Genomic DNA, 23,922 nt, shown 5'->3' on the forward strand with positions numbered 1-23,922 from the left:
CAGTATGGGGACGCTCGCAAAAATAAATAAATACATAATAAAAAAAAATGATTATGTACAACTTACTCAACTTCTATCATATACAATACTATAGAGTACTAGCTCCTGACAAAAAGCAGTTTATCAGTATCAAACACACCTCACTACAGTTATTTTGCTCCCAAACCAAGAATTGTGGCCAGGGTGTTCTGTGCTTGAAAAATTATTGATAAAATGTGTTTTTAATGAATGATCTACCTCACTTTGTTTGTGGCTGCTCTTTGCTGTAGCCCCCTCCAGCAGTCAGCAGTTGTTTTTTTTTTCATGCTCTGTGAGGGACTGGGTGGTTCTCCACAGCTGCATCCTGCTTTGCCTGGCCTGGGAACCCAGCACTGAAGCAAAGGCATAAGGTTTCTTTTTGTGCCTCTGTCAAAGGGGGTTTGTCATTCTTCTTATCCAATAATACCTGTGTGAGGCACAGGCTAAAGTCTGTCAAGAAAATATTTCAATTCTCAGTTTGAAGGAAGTACTTTATAGACCCTCTTTTGGGTAAAACAACACCCTCTTTCCCTGAGGAAGATAGAAAGTGTTAAACTATACAAATATTCCCTGCTTCATTTTTAAAGCTGTGCTGTTTTTAAAGCTGCTCTATCCCATGTTTATTTTCTATTTGATACTATGAGGGCAGACACTCACTTAGAATGCAACCTGTGGACTTTTCTGTGTGACGGGCTGTTGTCTTTGTATTTGAATACTTACTTGCCCCTAAAAAGAAAGATGTAAAGAACTAAAAATAAATACAGTACTTACCTGTATCATGATGTTCCAAAGCCAGTAGTTGCCGTTGTGTCGATTGCAGTCAAAGTAAGTGTTGCATGGAATGATAATAGAATAGCCAGGACGTGAATGTTATATTTATCAAAACAAGCTTTTATTATGTGTGAGTCAAAGTTTTACAAATGTAGCCTGTTCTAAATGAAACAATAAATATGTTTATGTTTTTTTTTCAGCATCATACATACCTCCATCAGAAGAACAAAATGGAGATTTCACTGAAAAGGTCAGCTTTAAAAACAACACTACCTCAATTAAATATGAAACATTGTGTGAAGAACAATATTGAATTAGAACAGGTCTCTTACACTCATTTACATGCTACAAACCACGTTGAACTCTTGAAGAAGGAGGAGTCTCCTGCAGTTTCTCAGGCTGCTGTTGCAAAGAAAGTTGGCGTGTCAACATCGCAGGTGCGATTAATTTTGTTATGGAATAAAAAAAAAAATTGACTTGTATTTTGAATTATGTATTTAACATTTAATTAGAATGTGATGTGATTTAAGTATTGTTCTTTTCATTAAGAATCAAAAAAGTGTGACTAAGGTCATCTCAACTGCCTCGTTTAATTGGGACAGCCGCTTATTCAGGATATTTTTCCTTCTTCCGAGGTGTCCCAGATAAACACCCCAGTTCAGTTACTCCATCCTTCTTATTGCACAGACTACACAGTGCAATAGGATAAAAATGATGTGATATTTATGCAGCATTTTCCTCAATCCGAATCCGACAAAATATTAATGTTACAGTATAAGGCATATATTTTCTACGAATACAAAAAACAATTTGGGCTCGGGCTCAGCTTAAGTTCCCATATTTTGGACCTATTCTTTTTTTAAGCAACTGAAGGGTGAAAAATGTAAATGTAATATCCTAATGAAATGTAGAATTTCCACCATTAATGTTACCATTTTGTCTTCTTCATCTTCTTCTTTTAAATATAATATGTGTGTGCCTGAAGTCTGATTCAACTGGAGTAAAAGTAAAGACACTGGAAGAACTAAACACAGAGGAAGTCTGCCAATGGTTTAGCAGGATTGGGTTGCAGAAGTGTATTCCTTTTATTAAAGGTAACCAATAAAATGACACATATAATCTGTATTCAGATTTTCTAATCATATATTGTTCATTCTGATATATTACAGATAACTATGTGGCTTCTATTGCTGTAGCTGTTTATTGTTTGTTGTGACAGGCTTAATTCCAAAACCAAGGTAACAAACAGCAGGATTCATTATTAATCTCCACATTGTCTTGTTTTTTTGTAGTATTCCATCAAATTTTCCCTCCCCCCTTTTATTTTTTAGGCTAAACCAAATGTTTATAAAACATTTTTTCTACTGCACCACACTTCCTCCTTTGCAGCAGTGTCTCTCTTTCAGGGTGCGACTGGGGTTCGCAAACCTGGTCATGGTTGTCATTAAATTATCTTTATTGGCAATGGAGTCTAAGCCAAATGCATGCTGTACTGTCGGTTTTTATTGAAGTTACAGTAACACTGAAATCAAATTTCAATATCAGTACAATGAAAATTATTATAAAGTTAAAAGTACTGTGCATTTTATTGAAAATACGGTTGTAAGTGGACTTTTAAAAAGTATATCGTGCAAATGAACTGCACTTGCAATCTGCATGTTCCATTCTGATCAAGGGCATTTTTTAAGCACTAAAAGAAGGGGTGTTCAACATCAAGTATTGAGCAAATTGGAAAAGCTGACAACTTGCACCCACAGTTTTCTGTTCCTAGACTTGTATTATTGTATCTCGGTTTTTCAGAATGGTTGACAAATTGTTACGGGAATGTTAAATTTTTCTTCTTTTTGTACGGTGGTGCATTTTGAACATTATAAAATGTGTCTATAGCAACTTGAAACGCATCATAGGATCAGTAGTCCAAACACTGCATTAAAATACAGTACAGAGGCACTAATCTGAGTGCAAGTTAATACATTGACAGGCCAGCATGCACTTTAATAATAATTTGTGTCCTAAATCTGTGTGTTATGAGCTATGTCAGAGTTTGACAGGAAATACTCTCAGCTATGTTCAATGTTAGTCCCATCTGGGGACTTTCAGTAACACTGGTCTCTCGTATCTGTGGGCAGAATTGGTATTTCCACTTGTCTTTATACTTTCCAGCTGCTGCTACATGAATCCCACGTTCAGCAGCTTTCCCGTTTTTTTCTTACTCTATGAAAAGTACCAAGTCATTGTTAGGACTTCTTCTTTTCTGTCAAGAGTAGCTAAAGGTTACCATATATGTGTGCATGCAAATAGTTATTAAAACATGTATATTGAAATACTATTACTGTTATTATTTGTTTATTTAGCAGACGCCTTTATCCAAGGCGACTTACAGAGACTAGGGTGTGTGAACTATGCATCAGCTGCATTGGCACTTACAACTATGTCTCTCTCGAAAGACGGAGCACAAGGAGGTTAAGTGACATACTCAAGGTCACACAATGAGTCAGTGGCTGAGGTGGGATTTGAACCGGGGACCTCCTGGTTACAAGCCCTTTTCTTTAACCACTGGACCTGATTACATTTTAATGGAATGTTTAGCATGCAACTGTATAGAATAAATGTGAATAGAATAGTAAAGAATACATGTCAATAAAAAGTTTAATAGTGGTGTATTAAAAAGTGGTATTTAAAGCCTAGATGTAATAAGGTAAGCAAATTAAGTGTGGAAAAAACTACTGTTCTCAAAAGTGTGACAGGGATGTACACACAGACAGACACCTTCATTTGCTCCCATAATCTGATAAACCCAATACCTATGCGAAATAATCTTAATGCCAAGTTTAATTTCAATTTTATAAGTGATTTTCCAGATATATGTACAAAATGTGTGACATACAGATGGACAAATGTATGCATAATAAACTGTCACTGACTGCGTATCCCCAGAATCTAAGCAGTGTCTCAGACCATTGTTGAATTTATCTGTACTATTAAGCAGATTTACTCAATTGATTTGCAAAAAACAATCTGTGTGAATATTGGTTTTGCATTTTGTACAGGCACCAATTTACAGGGACCCCAGATCGCTACAATTGACCTGGATACTCTTGACCTCCTGCAGCTGACATCAGTGGAGGAAAGGGAGAATTTCCTCTCCGCTGTGTACAGGGAGCTTCACCCCCAAGACACAACCACCCAGATCCTTGATACTCTGCTGGGTAGGAAATCGCTTTGTTATTTTAAAAATACTGAATTCCATGCACTTTCTATCTCTAAAGTAGTTCAATCAATGGCTTCATTTGCTGCTAAGAATGTGAGCATTGCAGAATTAATGAACATATAAGAGTTGTTCTTTTAGGAAATGCTCTTTTGCATTCAAAGAACTGTATTGATCTCATTCCACAGGGAATGAGAACTGTCTAGAACTATTTAAAAAAAAAAAATTATTTAATGGAATTGTTTTGGCTCAGATTTATTTTAGGAGCTAACACCTAAAACTCTGGTTTGCAAGTGTAGAAAGGCTGACTTTGAAGGAAGGATCAGTGCTTGAACAGTCCCACCACGAGAAAGACCTTGGTGTTTTAGAAGACTTGTCGCTGTGGGGATTAAAAGGCAAACAGAGTACTTGCATAGTAAAAAGTGTAGAGTATAAGAGAGGTTATAATGAGTTTGCAAGTTAAAGTCTGTTCCCTGCACTACAAAAAGGACATTGCAGCTTTGGTGAGAGCCCAGGGAAGAGCAACAAGATTAATCCAAGGGTAAAAGGGTACAAGTTCTGAAGATAGTTTGAGAGAAGTGAATCTAATCAGGATTAATATTGAGTTAAAGATTTGCCATATTTCCACTATAGTTTACTACTTTGCAAAGCTTTTACCATGTTCTACCACATTACACTTTCAGAACATGCATAGCTCCTCTTTCCTCTCTTAAAACTTCCAGCAAACGGTTTCAGTTTAACTAATAAATTACATTAAAATGCTAGATCACTAACACCTCGCTGAAGAGATAAGAATTAATTACACCCATAAATAATTCTGATTCATACAGCATGAAGAGATATGACTCTAAAAATAAAACAAGAACATTTGGATTATGAGATTTCTTGCAGTGGTTCAGGGTAAGTGTCCTAAAGTGCAAAAAACAAATTAATTGTATTAATGAGAATGAGTAACCTTTAGCTGGGACTGTACATGCCATTTCTTGTATCTACTTTTTATATCCTAAGGTGCTTTTCAGCTAAACTAAGGCCGGTTCACCCTGGGTCCGTTTAGAGGTTTTGGTCCGCATTCAGTATGGTTCAGTACGTCTGGTGTGTGTGAAAAACAAAGTCTGCTTGGGAAACGAACTGCACCGAGTCCACTTAGGCTATGTACACACACAGGCTAAATGCGGTTGTGAGTTCATTTTTTTCTCTTAATACGGTTTGTATACACACGCAGTTCGGTTACAAAAGACAGCGACAACCGCACTAGTTAATCCTTTTCGGAGCAAGTATCGAGTAATTCAGTTCAGTTATTTAATGCGCACTAACTGTGTGTGTGTATTACAACTGCACTAACACAACCGCAGTTGGTGCTCAGTGGATTTCTGTGCAACTAATGATGTCATTGTTTATCATACATTTCAGTGTGATAAACATGGCAATATATATTGATGAATAGTAATGTCATAACAATAGTAAATAGTGCATACACTATACTTTTGTTATTTTGTTATTTAATCAAAGTACAGTTGTATAATATTTTGTTGTAAGAAAAAAAAAATGTATTTTTGCTTTTGCAACTTAAATAAAACAATATGGGACAATTTGTATCCCCAAACGCTACAGTGCGACCGCAACTCATTTTTTACACCGATGACAAAGACGCATATACGACTCCTTAGAAATGCGTACATTTTTAATCCAGTCATTTGGAAACCACTCATGTCATTCCCACCAACCTTCTGGTTGGAAGATCGCCCAAATGTCTCGATCTACTGTCATGGTACTGCAGATTGTTGCCACTATTTAGCAGTGCAGAAAAAGCAAAACGGCGTCTCCGCTGGTTTTGCAGTAAAGAGCATAGCTGTGCTTGACGAGCTCTCATCTCAATCGATTACGTACAGTACTTTCTTCCAAAAGCATAAACAAAGACAGCCTCCATGTTGTCACACAAAACCTCACGATCGGCATGAAATGATGACCCGAGTTCAGTGGTTTGTTTAAACAGGGAGTGAACTCACTTCAGTAATGAAGGGTGTGTGTGTACAACAAACAACCGCAGCGAGTGCCGTTTGTAAATACGGTTGTCGAGCCAACTGCAGTGTGCGTGTACGTAGCCTTAGACGTGGTCTCGCAGTCTGGTTCGTTTGCTAAACCTCGATGTGAACAACTACTGGACTTTTGCACATAGGAAACTAACTAGGTAACACCACTTGCAAGTAAACATTTAATATATAGTTTAGTTCATATTCTGAGGGAACAAGCAGAGCAAAAACAGCCTTCATTTTTTGTCCTGGTCAGAAACAGTCAAATTGTTAAATCGTCCCTGTTTTGCGATTATGTCACTTTAATACTTTAATAGCTGCCATCTTTCAAGATACCTTGCAGGATAATATAAACATCCGGTTCACAGACCATATAAACGAGTGCACTTGCAAACTGCATTGTGAACACAAACAAACTTAGTCCTGAAAAAAAATGGAAAAGGACTAAAAAAACGAACTTTAGCTCACATCCAAACGAACTTGGTCCCTTTACTTGCAGATAAGTGTGAACAGCAAGCACAGTAATACATTGTTTCAAACTAAACTAACCAGATCGAGTCCGTTTGAAACTGTCCTAGTATAAATGCAGCCTAAAGTTTTTTTTTTGTGCTTTTTTCTGTATCCATCTTCTCAGAAACAATTGGGCCTCACGATGTTGAGAAATTTACAGCAGCATTAGTCAATCTCAGCAATGCAAATTCTCAACAGCATTCAGACTGTGTTAATACTCCGTGCCAGTTTCAGCACAGGTAAGACAAAACAATATAGGTCATTGAGAACTGAATTTACTAAATTTCCCCATATAACTGCAGTAGAATATAGGTGAATCATTTTTATTTGCATTCATTTGTTGTTCTCATTTTTCTTTTTTTATAAAAGAACCACATGTCCTGACAGGATTATGTTTAAACATGTATGCTAAAGATGAAGCAATATATAATACACACATTATATTTATCAGAGAATTTAACAACTGCCAGTCAAATTAAATTGAAAATGGTTTTAAATGTCAATGAAAACTGTATCTTCCTTGGCATTTAAGAGATAGACACTAGTGGTTTAAAATCCAATGGCTAGATAATAGAGAGGCCTTTATACTGGGTAAATATATCCAGACCGCTGGAGAAAGAATTAACCACAGGGTAATACCAGGCATATGATCACTGAGATTCTAGGTCTAGGCTCTCAAGTCTGGGTTCAAATCCATGTCGGGGCACAAATAAAATGATGCCAAACAATTTAAAACAATTAGGGGAATTTGTCAGTTTCTGCTTGAGAGAGAACCAGGACTAAATGGTGCAGGGTGTTCAGGTCAGGGTTGACATGTTATTGCAAAGCTGTCAGGCCAAGCCTTGTAGCAGCAGCAAGTGGTCAAATTGCTTTTAGTTTTATGCAAAATTTTGCTTTAAAAGTTGCTGTTTATGCTTCGTATTGGGGCAAATAGAGGCAACCCTTAGTTGTTTCCTGCTGTACCAGACTTTGTGGCTTGGTTATTTGCTTCAATTCCTTGCTAGATTTTCCATGTGCAATAAATGTGTGGTTATTTTTTTGGAAACATGTTTTAACTGTGTATTAATGTCAAAATGGAAATATAATTTAGAGTGCTGCACCTTGAAAAGCACAGCATCGTAGGTTACATCGTAGTCACCTTAATGAGACGAAACTTTCTTTTTTTAAGTTTCAAGGAATATAAAAAGAAATAGAGCCAAGAAATAATTGGAAGCCAAATAGCATGACTGACATGTGGGTAAGAGAAAAATATACATAATGAAACCCTAACTATTCTCCTTTTAACTTTTTTCCAGGTCTTTTGTCCCTTTTTAAAGGAGATTTTAATGGACTTACTAGATAAATAAAGGTTACTAAATAAATAATAAGATAGTGGTCAAAGCTGTCTTTTCTGTTCCAATTATTTTTGTCATTAAAGTATAGTATTGTAATGACCCTGGGTCTGGTGCAACCGTGGTAGGGAAGGTTCCGAGACCCAGAGTCAAAGGTTCAACTGCAGCAGGTGCTCAGGGAGAATCGCTGCCAATCAGAAGCTCGGCTTGCCTCGCGAGCAGGACCTGGTTGCAACATTGTTGTCACAAATCAGGGGATAAGATGTTGCAACAATCAAGGGGTTGAGAGCGGGAAGCCGTGCATGCTTGAGATTGGTGGCTGGAGCAGGTACATTGGGGGGCATGGCCTGGACGGGGGGATAAGTAGTGGGCTGCTGAGAGAGCTGGTGGCGAGACAAACGAGAGCTGAAGAACAGAGAGAAAGATTGGAGAGAAACAGCCAAGGAGCGTCAGAGAACCAAGGAATAAACCAGAGACTGCACTTAGTTGGCTGTAGCACAGGGCCAAAACTGTGCTTTGGACTTTCTTTTCTTTTTTTTATTTGATTGTTTTGTCACAGTCTAAGTAGCACTACACTGCTCAGCTGTAGTTGTCTACTGACTGGTAAAGCAGCACACTTTTACCTGTCAAGTGTAGAGTCCCAGTTTAGTAAACCGCTGCATTCGAGAACCTGAAATACCTGTGTGAGCCTGCCTTTATTCCCTGCAAATACTACAGTGATGCTCAGAAGTGGGATTATGAATCGGGTGATGCGGGAAGTGAATACTGAAGAAGACACATAGCAGGATCCAAGGGAGCCAGGATTTCCAGAGGCTGAAGCGCCAGTCAAGAGCAGACAGTGGATGCTGTCATGGCTAAAGGTGACGTCCATTGTGAAGATGCTCTGGAGAGCCGAGAGAGCGGGACCTCTGGATGGCGGATCTCTCTCGCCGTCCACCCCAGAGCCAGCCGCCACTGTCAGAGAAGCCCCGGGCCGTGAGACTGGAACCTCGCTTGGAGTCCACCCCCGACTACTAAGGGGGATTGCCTTGGAACTCCCCCTGCCAGAGCCAAGCTGCTGTCACCCCCTGCAGCAGAGAGGCCATCGCAGAGCAGGGCAGAGGAGAAAAAGATGCTGCCATCCACGGTGAACCACCTCACTGGCCCACCGACGCTGGAGGCGGTGAACCAGGCTGTGGCAATAGAGGCCATGCTCCAGGATGAGGAGCCTCTTCCACATCAACTGGGATACCAGCCCACAGTGCGCCAGGTCCAGCCCAGCGAAGAGGACACCGAAGCCAGCCGGGCCACCCCCGCCTGGCTGCCGGAACTCGACGCTTTGCTCCAGACCATGTCCACACAGGGCTCCCAGTCGGCTGATCCCTGCACAAACCTGTGTTGGGGCTGTGGACAGCCAGGACACCTGTAGTGCCAGTGCCCACCAACCACCACCCCGCCGCCCGCAAGCATGCTGCGCTAGCCCTTGGGAAACAATGCTACATCCTTTCAGAAGTAGCTGAGCCACACATTGTCCTACAAAGCGCCGCTGCTACCGCCCCTGCCAGCCAGGGGAGCCCGACAGTACAGCCGGGGGAGTGGGGCTGTAGCTGACAGTGCCACAGTTCCAACTGGGCCTGCCGTTGTCGTGGGGAGGACCTCTGTGGTGGATTTCTTCCACGTCCTAGTCCGAGTGGAGGGGGTTCCATGCACAGCCTTGGTCAACACGGAATTGACGGTGACACTGGTGCGACCCGATGTGAGTCCAGCTCGAGCCAACGACGGTGCAGCTCCACAAAGTCACTGGAGAGCTGGCGTCCGTGCAGGGAAGAGGGACCATGGCGATCCAGGTGGGCGACCAGACGGTGGACCGCCCCGTGTGGGTAGCTGCAGTACATGACCCCTGCATCCTTGGCCTGGACTTTCTGAGAAGCACCGGCAGCCAGCTGGACCTCCAGACAGGGACCCTACACTTCCCGGAGGGCCTGGCCATCGCCATGGCTCACCCGATGACTGCGATGGCTTTGGGAACCAACACACCCCCGAGGATGGATCTGCAGGGGGCGACGGGCTCCGTCAAACAGCCACCAACACAAAATCACAGAGCCTGAGACAGCACCGCCCAGGCACCACCCCAGGCCAAAGACAGCCAAGACCAGGACCCAGCCAGCACAACTTGTACCCTAACCAAGAAGAAGCTGATGGTGGCCAAGACAGTAGAGGGCCATGACCAGGAACTGAGTTGGGAGACTTTGATGAGTGGGCACTGGTCAGTCGCTTGCCAGGAGATGACCACGGCCGGGGCAGAAGAATGGAGGCAACAACAAGGAGAGGATCCTGACCTTCGGCACATCCTACAGTGGCTGGTGGACAGGTGCAGTCCCCGGGAAAGAAGTAGCACTGCAGTCCCAAGTGATGAATAGCCTGTGGTCGCAGTGGGCTGGGCTGGATATTTGCGCTGGGGTTCTGCAGCACCAATGGAAGGAGCCAGTTACAGGAGAGGCCAGGTGGCAGGTGGGGGTCCTTCAGGTAATGCGGGAGGACATGCTGAAGGCCCACCACGGCACCCCCAGCACCGGGCACTTTGGGGTCACTAAAACCCAGCGCCGGGTTCGACAGGGGTTCTGCTGAGGACGGTGTAGGTGAGATGTGGAGGACTACTGCCGTCGCTGAGGCAGCTGCACCACCCGCAAAGGATCACACGCTCGTAGTCCAGTTGGCAATCACCAATGTGAATGGGACGTCCAACTGCCCAGTGTCCTCGGGGCTAAAGAGAACCATGGAATAAACCAGACTGCACTTAGTTGGCTGTAGCACATGGCCAAAACAGTGTGCTTTAGACTTTCTTTTCTTTTATTATTTTGTCACAGTCTGAGTAGCACTACGCTGCTCAGCTGTAGTTGTACCACTGGCTGGTAAAGCAGGACGCTTTACCTGTCAAGTGTAGTCTCAGCTTAATAAACCGCTGCATTCGAGATCCTGAAATACCTGTGTGAGCCTACCTTCATTTCCGCAGATGCTACAGTATTTTAATCTGTAAGCACTGAATTGTGTGATAGTAATATTCATGGTTTTATATGTGATTTAAGAAAAAAAAAACATACATTTGTATTGATTTAAAGAATGCCTCTCTCCTGGTTTAATGTGAAAATCATACAATTCCTCTTCTGTTCTGGTTGAGTTGAAACTAAGGGGTAACTTGAAACTAACGCATCATTACAAGAAACCTGTTGCTGTTTTTTTTTCATCTTACCTTCTTTTTAAACCAGAGTAGATAAACGGCAAAACAACAATACTCCTAAAACACCTCACCTGGTAGAATTAGCAATAAAAGGTAAGTAACATATTTGTTGTTTTGTATATTGTTGCATGCTTCATGTAAATTGGATTTTATATGTATGCTAGTATAAAGCAGCAGCATTTTTAGAGCTGTTTCCTCCTTTTCTGGAATCAGTTTTTAAGACAGGACTGTGTTTATTTAGCACCTGTTCCCTTACATTGAGCTTTTGCAAAATAGGCACAGGTGTAATTAATTGCTACATAGAAGTGGGCAGAGTCAGCAGTTGTTGGTGAAATCAGCTGTAATTGTTTTATAGATCAAGTTTATAAATGACAAATAAAGAAGTACTATAGATATCGCTGGCTGAGGAACAGAAAATTCCACAAATGAACTAAACATCTGATGGCTGAGTCATGTATATTAATAACACTTTAAATGCTCATATCACAAAACTATGTTTTGTTAATTGTGATGTTATTGCTGTAGACAGAAGTTGGTAGTACACTTTCTTAATTTTCTCATCGTAACAGAATTTTTTTCCCATAACTTTACCGAAAAATGTAACTCAAAGTCCCCAAGGGTATGATTGTTGGCAAAGTAATTGACACCTGCTTGAAGATATTAGGAATTAATAAAAAAAAAACAATAACCTTTTCTCTCTGAATGCTCTCATAGGAAGGAAAGGAGAAGATAAGCAAAATGGACTATAATATTCAATATTTATTAAATATTATATACTGTGAATCTTCAATTGGTAATAGATTAAAAAGGAATTATAGCTGTTTTAGTGTTAGTCACAGCATTTATGAGCTATATCTTTTGTATGTCACTATTAATCATGTATGTTTGTATTAATTATTTAAACCATTTAACTGTTTAAACTGGATAATAATTGAACTAATTGAATGTGATTGAAAGTTACCAATGAAGAGTTGTATAAATAGGGTGTGCTCTAATTGGTATTATTTAGCTCCTGATGAAAACTAATCGTGGATCACAAATGTTTTTAAAACATTTTTATTCTTTGAAGTTTGTTCAAAAAAAGAAATAAAATAAATTGAATCTTGGAAAACTTGAGTAGTATGGATCATTAAGAAAAACTGCAAGGTGTGCGACCAAGTTCTCCATGCAATCCTGAATCATAAGGATAAAGGTTTGTTGGAACATTCCCGGCTGGTTGGCATAAATTTAGAGAAACAATCACTTTCTTTATAGATATATATATATTAGAGGTCAGCACAGGTAGAAAATCTGGAACTGGGTACCTGCCGTGAAAAATACCCAGGTACCTGGATCTACCTGGAGATTAAAAAAAAAAAAGAAATCACATATATTAATGTTTTAAGTGCATGATACATATTTAAATATTATATAGTACCCATACATTTTTAGTCCCAGGAAACATTGAAATAATAATAATAATAATAATAATAATAATAATAATAATAAACCATCTCTGTTTAAATACAGTTATTAATGTTAAATGCGCTTCATGCTGCGGGATTCTTTGCAACATATTGGCCATATTCTGTTGTTGTTGTTGTTAACATGGCTGTTATGTTCAATTTTAAAACTAACAGTAGTACAGCACCGCTATTACGTTATGGACTATTGCAATAGTTACCGTATTGTTGTGCGCATCTGTTTGGTTAACAATGAAGTGCCGTTCCTGGTCATCACTAAATTCTGTCTTGTGAATACATAACATTATAAATCACTATAAAGCGATGCCTAGTAATACCTTTCCTGCACCAAATCAGAGCGACTGTTTCAACTATTTAGTTACTAACGATGCTTCAGGACACTAAAGCACGCCGTACACAGCCCAACTCAAGCCGTCCCAACTCATCTCATCTCAACTGGCTCTACAGTCTGGATGAATCGTAGCAGTGTGCGTGCCCTTAAAACAAAGATTATCCAGATTTCAGTCGGGATGCCTTCAGATTTGAAGATTGAACATGTTGAACCTTTTTCAGTCGCAGTTTCATTGAGATGTGATCAGTCTGTCTGTGTGCGGCGGTTGATGACCAAGAATGGCTGATACCGATTAGTCATGTGTCAACCAATGGTGAAGCAGGTTTAAGTGATGTGGCTTGTCATGTGACTTGACATACAAGATGGCGGAATATTGACAGCTTTAGTTCCACAGCTAAAAATACATTAGTCTTGAATTGCTCTGAATCTCCCGAATTCAAAAATACCATGTATGTGCACATTTGAATAGTTTTTTTTAGGTGTTTACTAATCAAAGGTAAATTATCAATTTACCTTTTTATTATCAGTCTACTGGCAGCCTATATTTTCTTACTGCGCTAAAACAGAAGTAACCGGTGCGTCGATCTCCAATAGGTCACAAATCACAAGACCCTAGATCCACACACTGAGAAAAAAATGCCAAAGTCAATATTATTTTATTTGCCACAGGCTAAAGTGTAGTAGACAAACTATACAAAAAGTCAAACATTGCCTGAAACGTTTGCACTCTGTAAATGGTCAATAGCTAAATTAATAGGCTAAGCGCTTCTTTTGGTTGCCTCGCGGCGCTGTCTCCACCGTCTAATCAGCATACGATGCCATGCATAATGTGAGGGTCGCTATGTTGGGCTAAGTTAATACAAAAATGTGTACAGGGCAGTATTAATTCAATTTGCATACATAGTAATCACCAGCATCTAGTTGTGGTCCGTCTAATTCAATCTTAAGCCCGCCGCACACAGCCCGACTCAAGCTGTCCCGACTCATCTCAACTGGCTGTACAGAGTTTGGATGAATGGTATCAGTGTGCGTGCACTTAAAACCAAGATTATGCAGATTTCAGTTGGGATGTCTTCAGATTTGAAGATTGAACATGTTGAATCTTTTTCAGACACGGTTTCGTTCAGATGTGATCAGTCTGTCTGTGTGCGGCGGTTGCCGACCAAGTCTGACTGAGACCGATTAGTCATAAGGGTGTCAACCAGTGGTGAAGCAGGTTTAAGTGACGTAGCTTGTCATGTAACTTGTCATACAAGATGGCGGAATATTGACAGCTTTAGTTCCACAGGTAAACATACATTAGTCTTGAATTGCTCTGAGTGTCCTGAATTCAAAAATACCAGATATGTGCACATTTGAATAGTGTTTTTTTATAGACATTTACTAATCAAAGGTAAATTATCAATTTACCGTTTTATTACACTATGTAACACAATTTTTGTTCCTGGGTAGTAACTGTTACTTCCTAATTGCTTATGCCTCAAAAGTATAGAAAATGGCTATTATTCCCCACAAACTTTGCTTTTGTGACCAGGACAGTGATATTTTGAAATTTACCTATTTCCAATGAGAAAACGGGCACATTTGTGTCTTTTCATTCACATAAAGTCAGAAAAAAACAACATATGAATCCAAATTAACATGTATTTATACTAAAGTAATACAAAAATGACTACAAAAGATTTAGAAGTGAGTAGTTTTTCGAGATTTAAGATTATACTGTAAATCACTTTCACGAATCAGCCCCCAAATGTAGTCTCCCATCATGTTCTCGTTATACTGTCCTTGGTAGCGGCGTTCAAAGTCCATTATATCCTGGTGGAAGCGCTCGCCTTGCTCCTCCGAGTATGCTCCCATGTTCTCCTTGAATTTATCAAGATGAGCATCAAGGATATGGACTTTGAGGGACATCCTACAGCCCATTGTACTGTAGTCATTCACCAGAGTCTCAACCAGCTCCACATAGTTTTTGGCCTTGTGATTGCCCAGGAAGCCCCGAACCACTGCGACAAAGCTGTTCCAAGCCGCTTTCTCCTTACTAGTGAGCTTCTTGGGGAATTCATTGCACTCCAGGATCTTGACTAATGTGTAAGAGATTCTTGCAACATTTTTCATATATGATATATTTTTTCAATAACATTGAAAATTGTAAAGCATTTTAAAATTAAAAACTTTTACAATTTTAAAAATTTTAACAAATTTTATAACATAAAATTTCGAGCAACAATTGTCCATCTTACCTTCCAGAGTTTTTTTGCAGTGCTCGCAGGTGAAATGAGGTGCCCAGGGTTTGTCTTGATCCCCGACAGGCATGCCGAAATATGCCTTGTAGGCCTCACACATCTTAGCAGATGCTTCCACGGAGTACTTTTTCGCTCTTGTCTTGATAAATTGGCCGCAGACATAGCAAAATGCGTCTGCCGGATGCTTGCAGCCTCTTGATGCCATCTCAGAAAAATGCAGATATGTATCCACTTAGGCAGCTGGAACTAAACTGAACTAGTGGGCTTAAGGCCCCTGTATTTATACTACTATTTATATTACTGGAAAGTTCTAGAAAGTTCTAGAAGTTACTCCAAGTTTACTCAGCACTGAATCTATCTGGAATGTTCTGGAAAATAGGTAAATTTCAAAATATCACTGTCCTGGTCACAAAAGCAAAGTTTGTGGGGAATAATAGCCATTTTCTATACTTTTGAGGCACAAGCAATTAGGAAATAACACTTACTATCCAGGAACCAAAAAAAAAAAAAAATTGTTACATGGTGTTATCAATCTACTGGCAGCCTATATTTTCTTACTGCGCTAAAACAGAAGTAACTGGTGCGTCGATCTCCAATAGGTCACAAATCACAAGCCCCAAGATCCACACGCGGAGAAAAAAAACGCCAAAGTCAAATAAAAAATCAACAATCAAAAAAGTGTAGTAGACAAGCTATACAAAAAGTCAAACACTGCTTGAAACGTTTGTACGGTGTAAATAGTAAATTAATTAATAGGTTAAGCGCTTCTTTTGGTTGCCTCGCAGCGCTGTCTAATCAGCATACGATGCCATGCATTATATGAGGGTCGCTTATTGTATAAGACATCATCTCGCTCAGTTTGTGCAGCCAGCTTCGCTTCGCGGTCCTCTTGCCCAAACTGTGCGAGATGACATGGCATACATTAAGAGACACCCTTCACACGATGTATTAACTTATATTAAGCATTTGGTGGAATTTCTTTACCAAGCAGGAGAAAATGGAATTTGCAAACTCTGGAAAGGAAACATTTAATTCAAAGGAGGATGCACACTTACTTAATGTGCTCCACATTATTGTATTTTTATTTTATTTATTTGCTTATTGCAATTTCACTATTATACAAATCTTTTTGTTTTTAGACGATTTTGAAGAAGTGGACAAGCATACTGGAGAATTGATAATAGCAGAGACTGGGCATCTGGAATTGCATCTGGACAAGAAGGTAAATTATTTTTAAATACATTTAAACCTGTTTCAGTTTTACCCTGTTTTACATTCTTGTAAGGCCATGACTTAAAATTCTATGATAAAATGTTCACGCTGTTCATGATGAACGCTTGTTACTTTAATGGGGTCTGTTCAATAAATGGTAAATGTGATTAAACGTTATATATTACATTTACATCATGAGGTTAACAAGATCATGACCTATGCAGCTTTATTGTACTGTGACAATTACAGTTTGAAATCTTTTTAACCAATCGAAGTACACTGTTTGTCTCAACAATTTTAAAATGAACATGGTCCCAGGTATTAGTTCATACATATGTTAAATTGGAATTAGTGACACTTAAAATATTATGAATACATTGTACAGTTTATTTAACTACTAAGTTGTTTGCTACCTCAGCTGCCATACATTCTATCAAGTGGAGTCTATTTGCTCCACAGGGCAGGATTAGGCTTAGGGGCTAGGATTTCAATGAATTCCAATTGAATTGTCTATACACACATTTAAACTCATGAAGTGTAAATTAGAAAAGCATGTGCACAGTACTTACATTAACTTTGTACATCTATTGGGCCCTTGAACATTGTCTGAGGAGCAAATTACCTCTTAGCTCTCCCTAAGTAGCCCTAGTAGACAATCGCATTAATTAACAAAATGCTAGTGAAAGGTTATATATAGGGCTTCTGTTTTTCATTTTTTCATTAATTTCATTTTTCTCTGTTTATTTTTAGGTATTCAAGTTTTTTTTTATTTTTTCTTTTCCGGGGCTTTCGCTTTTTCTGCATGAAATTATTGTTTTCGGTCACTTTCCAAAATTCTTGGATGTTTTTTTCTGTTACAATATGTATAGTAATTCCAGTTAGATAGGGAAGATTTACACACTCGTGGAATTTACAACAGAATTGCAAATTTATGACGAAATATAAAAAAATGCCTAAACACACATATTCTACTGGGGTTTTTGTGTGTTTAGGCTTTTTTTTATATTTCGCCATAATTTACAATTCTGTTTTAAATTCCACGAGCGTGTAAATCTTCCCTATCCAACTGTAATATAGCTTTAAGTCTCTTTAACGGAGCAAGAACAATACTCTGTTTCTAATTGCAATGTTGTATTAAACCTCGCAAGCATGTATAATCTTCCAATAGAAATGTAGGAAATTGCTGCCACTCAGTAGTTTGGGTGGGTTTAAAGTATTCAAAACGAATCAATGCAAGACAGGAAGTGGACATTGCCTAACTGCACTGGGGAAGTTTTTTTTTCCCCCTGGGATGAAGGGATGAAGTCAACGTGAATTGAGTAACCATTCTATTCAATATTCTAAAAGGTATTGACAATGTCGACGCAAGGAACTTTTTCGACCTGAAAAAAGAAACAAGGACCAGGGGTCACAAATGGAGATTAGATACAGGAGCATTCAGAACAGAAAATAGGAGGCTCTTTTTTTACATAGAGAATTGTGGGTCTGGAACCAACTCCCCAGTAATGTTGTTACTTGATGAGATTCTGGGAACAATAAGCTACTAAACCAAACGAGCAAGATGGGCCAAATGGCCTCCTCTCGTTTGTAACCGTTCTTATGTTCTGTTCTTTTTTTTTTATCGGGGGTGTTTTTTCAGAAGCCCTAGTTATATACTGTACTGTATATATGCTCCCTCGCTATAAGGCTCTCAGTTATAACGCGGCTTGGATATAACGCTCCTACAGCATGTCCCTCAATTCCCTATGCTAGTGATTCATGCAATATTTCTGCAGTAAATACAGTACTACTGGTGTTCAAACTATAAACAACTTCTCAGTCTAACTTCCGTTTCTGTCTCTCCCTTTTGATGTTTCCAAACTGAAGAAAAGCTGTGCTGGCACTTTATAACACAAACATCTTATTCAGCATTCGTTTCATAACTACATAAATATTAGGCCTATTACATGCTTATCTTTCCTAATGTATTTACTTTTTTGCTGCGAGAGGAGCTGCAGCTTTCTCCGGGAGACGAGACGCTTCAGCTTCACTTCAGCCCCGTTCCGGCAGCCGAACCTGGAGCGAGCCCATTCCCTCTCCCCCACTCCTGACCCGCTCTCCTTCTCACACTTAGTTTGCTTGTCTGTCGCTTCGAACTGAACTCCCGACCGCTGTTTAGCTAGGCTATATATAGTTTAACAACTGCAAATTAAAATGATCCACAAATGAGAATGTTACCTTTTTTTGTTTTGTTTTGTTAAATATAGTGTTGATTACATGGTGCTTTATGCATGGTTAATTCACGGAAAGTTACACTATATGTGCATTATAGAGAGGGAGTTATTTTATTTTGTATTTCAGTCAGATGTGTGTTGATATGTGTATTATTATTGCTGCGGTGGGGACAAAAGCCACCACCATTATGTGTTATTGTTTTTGTGTGTTTTTAGAACCTCGTGAAGATGAGTGACGGATCAGTTATCAGTATTTAATTGGCTGTCAGTCGTGCATCATTTTTAAACTCGTGCAGACTCTGGTCGAGGGGTAATAAGATAATAACTAGCTAGTTAACCCCTCGGCCAGAATATAAAAGACCTGCAGATTGGCTGCATGGGGTTGGATGTTCAGAGGAGGAACGAGAGCGAGAGCGAAAATTAACAAAACAAAACAAAACAAAATGTACAGGATCAGTGAAGGCATTTGCCCAGCCTGACCTGTATTGGCTGTTCGATTTTTGTGTTTGTGATTTTGTTTTGTTTAAGTATTTATTTTGCTCTGTGAGCAGTGTTTTTTGTGTTTAAAATTTTTTATTTTATTTTTGTATTTAATTAAACGGCGCATCTTTTTGCCCTGCAGTACTGTCTGTGTTTTCTTTCCTGTTCCTGAACCTGACATCACCATCCACATGCCACACAAAGCCATCTGTGACACTGACGCATCATAGGAGACCTTCAAACAGGCAAATGGGCCTCAATGGAATAAAAAGAGAATTTGAAGATAATGGTAAACCAAGTAAAAGAGAACATGGTAAAAAAAAATCTGAGTTTTTATTGTGGATGTAATGCATACAGCATGTTGACAAATGCTGTAAGTAAACAAATTCTCAGACTCTAGAGTTTCAGAAAAATTTGCAGTTTATTTAAATTGAGGATTAACTGTAGGCATGCTGTTTGGAGTATTGAGTAACAGTGTATAGTAGCTTGACCACCAAAGACCACCATCAAAGAAACGCATACAAGTTTGCATTTAAAATAAACTGGCATTCCTTTAAGTATCTGCGATTATCTCAATTTGAATTTGATGCACCACATGCAATCACCCGTCTCTCAGTGTCTTATGACACAAGTTACCATTGTGTATACATATTATGTGGCAATCTTCTTTTCACATGTACAGGCAACTTTTTAATTGCAGACACATTTTTTCTATACAAATTATGTGGTTTGACTTTGCTGACTGGCCTGACTTGCCCATGTGTAATCGTTATGACATATCCTGATATAGAGTGTAAAGCTGGCTTCCAATAGTAGTAGTACCAGGTCCTAGTTGGACAAAAACAAAAGTCTATGTATTAAAATGATAATGAATAAACATACTGTTGGGTTCTGGCAATTAAACCCAGAAATTAAAGCATGATTGAGGCCAAGCAGTATTCGGAGTCCCGTCTTGGCCGCATGACGTAAATACCACATGTACTGTAATTAACCATTTACACATTATAAGAACATAAGAAAGTTTACAAACGAGAGGAGGCCATTCAGCCCATCTTGCTCGTTTGGTTGTTAGTAGCTTATTGATCCCAGAATCTCATCAAGCAGCTTCTTGAAGGATCCCAGGGTGTCAGCTTCAACGACATTACTGGGGAGTTGATTCCATACCCTCACAATTCTCTGTGTTAAAAAGTGCCTCCTATTTTCTTTATCTAATCTCCATTTGTGACCCCTGGTCCTTGTTTCTTTTTTCAGGTCAGAAAAGTCCCCTGGGTTGACATTGTCTATACCTTTTAGGATTTTGAATGTTTGAATCAGATCACCGAGTAGTCTTCTTTGTTCAAGACTGAATAGATTCAATTCTTTTAGCCTGTCTGCATACGACATGCCTTTTCTGGTTGCTCTTCTTTGCACTCTTTCAAGAGCAGCAATATCCTTTTTGTAACAAGGTGACCGGAACTGAACACAATATTCTAGGTGAGGTCTTACTAATGCATTGTAAAGTTTTAACATTACTTCCCTTGATTTAAATTCAACACTTCTCACAATATATCAGAGCATCTTGTTGGCCTTTTTCATAGCTTCCCCACATTGTCTAGATGAAGACATTTCTGAGTCAACATAAACTCCTAGGTCTTTTTCATAGATCCCCCCTTCAATTTCAGTATCTCCCATATGATATTTATAATGCACATTTTTATTGCCTGCGTGCAGTACTTTACACTTTTCTCTATTAAATGTCATTTACCATGTGTCTGCCCAGTTCTGAATGCTGTCTAGATCATTTTGAATGACCTTTGCTGCTGCAACAGTGTTTGCCACTCCTCCTATTTTTGTGTCGTCTGCAAATTTAACAAGTTTGCTTACTATACCAGAATCTAAATCATTAATGTAGATTAGGAAAAGCAGAGGACCTAATACTGATCCCTGTGGTACACCACTGGTTACCTCGCTCCATTTTGAGGTTTCTCCTCTAATCAGTACTTTCTGTTTTCTACATGTTAACCACTCTCTAATCCATGTGCATGCATTTCCTTGAATCCCTACTGCGTTCAGTTTGAGAATTAATGTTTTATGCGGGACTTTGCCAAAAGCTTTCTGGAAATCTAAATAAACCATGTTGTATGCTTTGCAATTATGATTTTGCCATTTGTATCTCTTAGACATTTAACCTCCTATTTGAATGTTCTCTTGCTGTTATAATATTGGAAAAACATTTTGGAATAGGTTATAGCCCCCTTAGCAATATTGATTTCTATCTCTGTCTTGGCCTTTCTAAGTTCTTTTTTGACTTGTGTTTGCAGTTCCAAGTACTCTTTCTGTGTACTTTGTTTTTGGTCCCTTTTAAATGCTCTGTAAAGTGCCTTTTTTCGCTGAATATTTTTTTAAATTGATCTATTAAACCATTTTGGCCATTTTGTTTTAGATTTAGAATTGTCTACCTTTGGGATGTAACTGTTTTGCGCCTCTAGTACTACATTTTTTAAAAAACAGCCATCCTTTTTCTGTGGATTTCTCTGTTTTACTCAAATCTACTTCTGTTAGTCTCTGTTTCATACCTTCATAGTTTGCTTTTCTAAAATTGTAGGCCTTAGCTTTAGTCATTACTTTGGGGGTTTTAAAAAACACTTCAAATGAGACCATGTTGTGGTCTGAGTTTGCCAATGGCTCTCTGACCTCTGTTTTAGTTATTCTGTCTTCGTTATTTGAAAAGACTAAATCAAGGCATGCCTCCCCTCTAGTCGGTGCCTTGACAAATTGCGTTAGGAAGCAGTCATTTGTCATTTCCACCATTTCAGTTTCGTCCGTCATGCTCCCCACCGGGTTTTCCCATTTTATATGGGGGAATTTGAAATCCCCCATTAGTATGGCTTCTCCTTTTCTACACGCATTTCTAATGTCATTGTATAACAGATTATTTTGCTCAGCATCTGAATTTGGCGGTCTATAGCATGTTCCTATTATTATGCCCTTTGAATTTTTGTCCATTATTCTGACCCATATTGATGTTGTTTTCTTTGTCCAGATTTAACACCTGGGCTTCAAGACTATTTCTTATGTATAGCGCTACCCCTCCGCCTCTTCTGTCCTGCCTGTCTTTCCTATACAGGTGTACCCACTAATATTATATTCGTCTCCATCACTCTCAGACAACCAAGTTTCTGTAACACCTGTCACATCGTAATTACTTGTTAGTGCAGTAGCTTCAAGTTCTAACATTTTGTTTCTGAGACTTCTAGCATTAAGATAAATACATTTAATGGCTGTCTTACCTGAGGAGTTGTCCTTGTTTTGATGTGGTCTCCCTTCTGTTTTTTTTGTTTTCTCCCCCCTTCCTTTCTAGTTTAATTGCTTCTGGACCTCCTCAAGGATTCTTTCTCCGAGTAGATTGGTTCCCTTTTTGTTTAAGTGCAGTCCGTCCCACCTGTATAGATAGTCCTTGTTGTAGAATGTGCTCCAATGTTCAAGAAAGATGAAGATTTCATTAAGTAATTTATGTTGTGTTTTTCACTAAAATCAAAGCTTGGTGAAGCCGCTATTATGCTGTTACTGCTACAAGATAGATACTCAAGGACACTAAGGTTAATGGAGATTTTCCAAAAGTGTTTCTACATGTAGATGTTACAGAATTTCTTCCAAGCAACCATACAGTTGTGAGTAATATCCTCCTAAAATGCTGCACACTTGATTTTAAGGAAGGTTACACTGCTGTAGGCATATTTTAACCTGTACCAGTGCCTTTAGAAAGTGTATTTGTACAAGTAAAACCCTGTCCTTACAGAGCCTTAACTTTTATGGAACATGTACTTCGATGGTGACACTAAATGATTTGCAGCTTCTGAACAGATGTGGGGTTCCCTGTTGTGTCAGAATCAGAACAATTTAAAAAGCAACATGGGGTCCCCAAGTGGCTCACCTGGTAAAAGCACAGCCATGTGGTGTGCAGGGTGAATCATGAAGTAGCCGGTCTTCGCTGGACATTCTGAAGGAAGTGTCACATTGGCTCTGGCGCTCCCTTGGGTTATGGAGGCAAAACTGTCAGGGACTGTTTCTCCTCATCGTGCTACGGAAAATCCTGCTGGCCAGGCGCCCAGTGAGCTCAAAAGGTTAGTAGCTTGCTGACATCCACTTTTGAGTTCCTGGGTGTAAAAGAGGAAGCTGTTTCGGTCGTGGGATTGGAGGACACCTACTGAACCTTCAGTTCTCCTGTGCTGTGCGGAGAATTGCTGCAGTGAGGGGAAAAATGATGGGACATTTCAAATTGGGTAGAAAATCAACGGTAAAATATTTGGGCACACTAAATAAAAATAAAAAACATAAGGCTGTGACATTGTAAGGTGCAGTCCTGCAAAGCAGGGATTTTGAACAGGTGGCCCACAAGGCTTTTCGCGGTGACCCGGGAGCATTATTTATTGTTTTATTTATCGATTTACAGTTATTATATTTACTTCTGTTCTCCCGCAACTAATGCCGTCCTGACTGACCTGTTGCTCACCTGTTTGCTCAGCTAAGACGAACGTGTCACTGGTTGCTAGGCAGCAGGATATACTTGTGCAGCATACACTTGCGCAGCTAGGACAAACGCATCACAGCAGAATACACTTTCTGGGCATTGCAGGAATTTGATCCTTAATTATGGATACTTTTATCAGTCAAAGTAAAGCTTCAGCTCTGGCAGCAGAAACGAGTGCTAATGGCAGTCATAGTCAAGACTTGTAAGCAGTGGAGGAGCCAGCAGCCAAAAAATCCCAAACAGTCAGAAGTTGGAACAACAAAGTTGGGAAAATGACACTTGATTGCTTTGTGGAGAGCAACGGGAAACCAATGAGCCTTCTTTGCCAATCATTCATCTACAAGACTCTGAAACAACATAATGAAATTACTCACAGTGGCTTTCT

General features: G+C 39.4%; 1 long non-coding RNA gene across 1 annotated transcript; it reads left to right on the forward strand.

The window, feature by feature from the left end:
• Window positions 1–6,546: 6,546 nt before the first annotated feature.
• LOC131737294 (uncharacterized) lies at window positions 6,547–16,346 on the forward strand. Its single transcript, XR_009328902.1, has 3 exons — window positions 6,547–6,776; window positions 11,114–11,178; window positions 16,262–16,346. It is a non-coding gene; the product is annotated as an uncharacterized LOC131737294 (long non-coding RNA).
• The last annotated feature ends 7,576 nt before the right edge of the window (window positions 16,347–23,922 follow it).

Source organism: Acipenser ruthenus, chromosome 6 (genome assembly GCF_902713425.1).
Source record: "Acipenser ruthenus chromosome 6, fAciRut3.2 maternal haplotype, whole genome shotgun sequence".
Lineage (NCBI taxonomy): Eukaryota > Metazoa > Chordata > Actinopteri > Acipenseriformes > Acipenseridae > Acipenser > Acipenser ruthenus.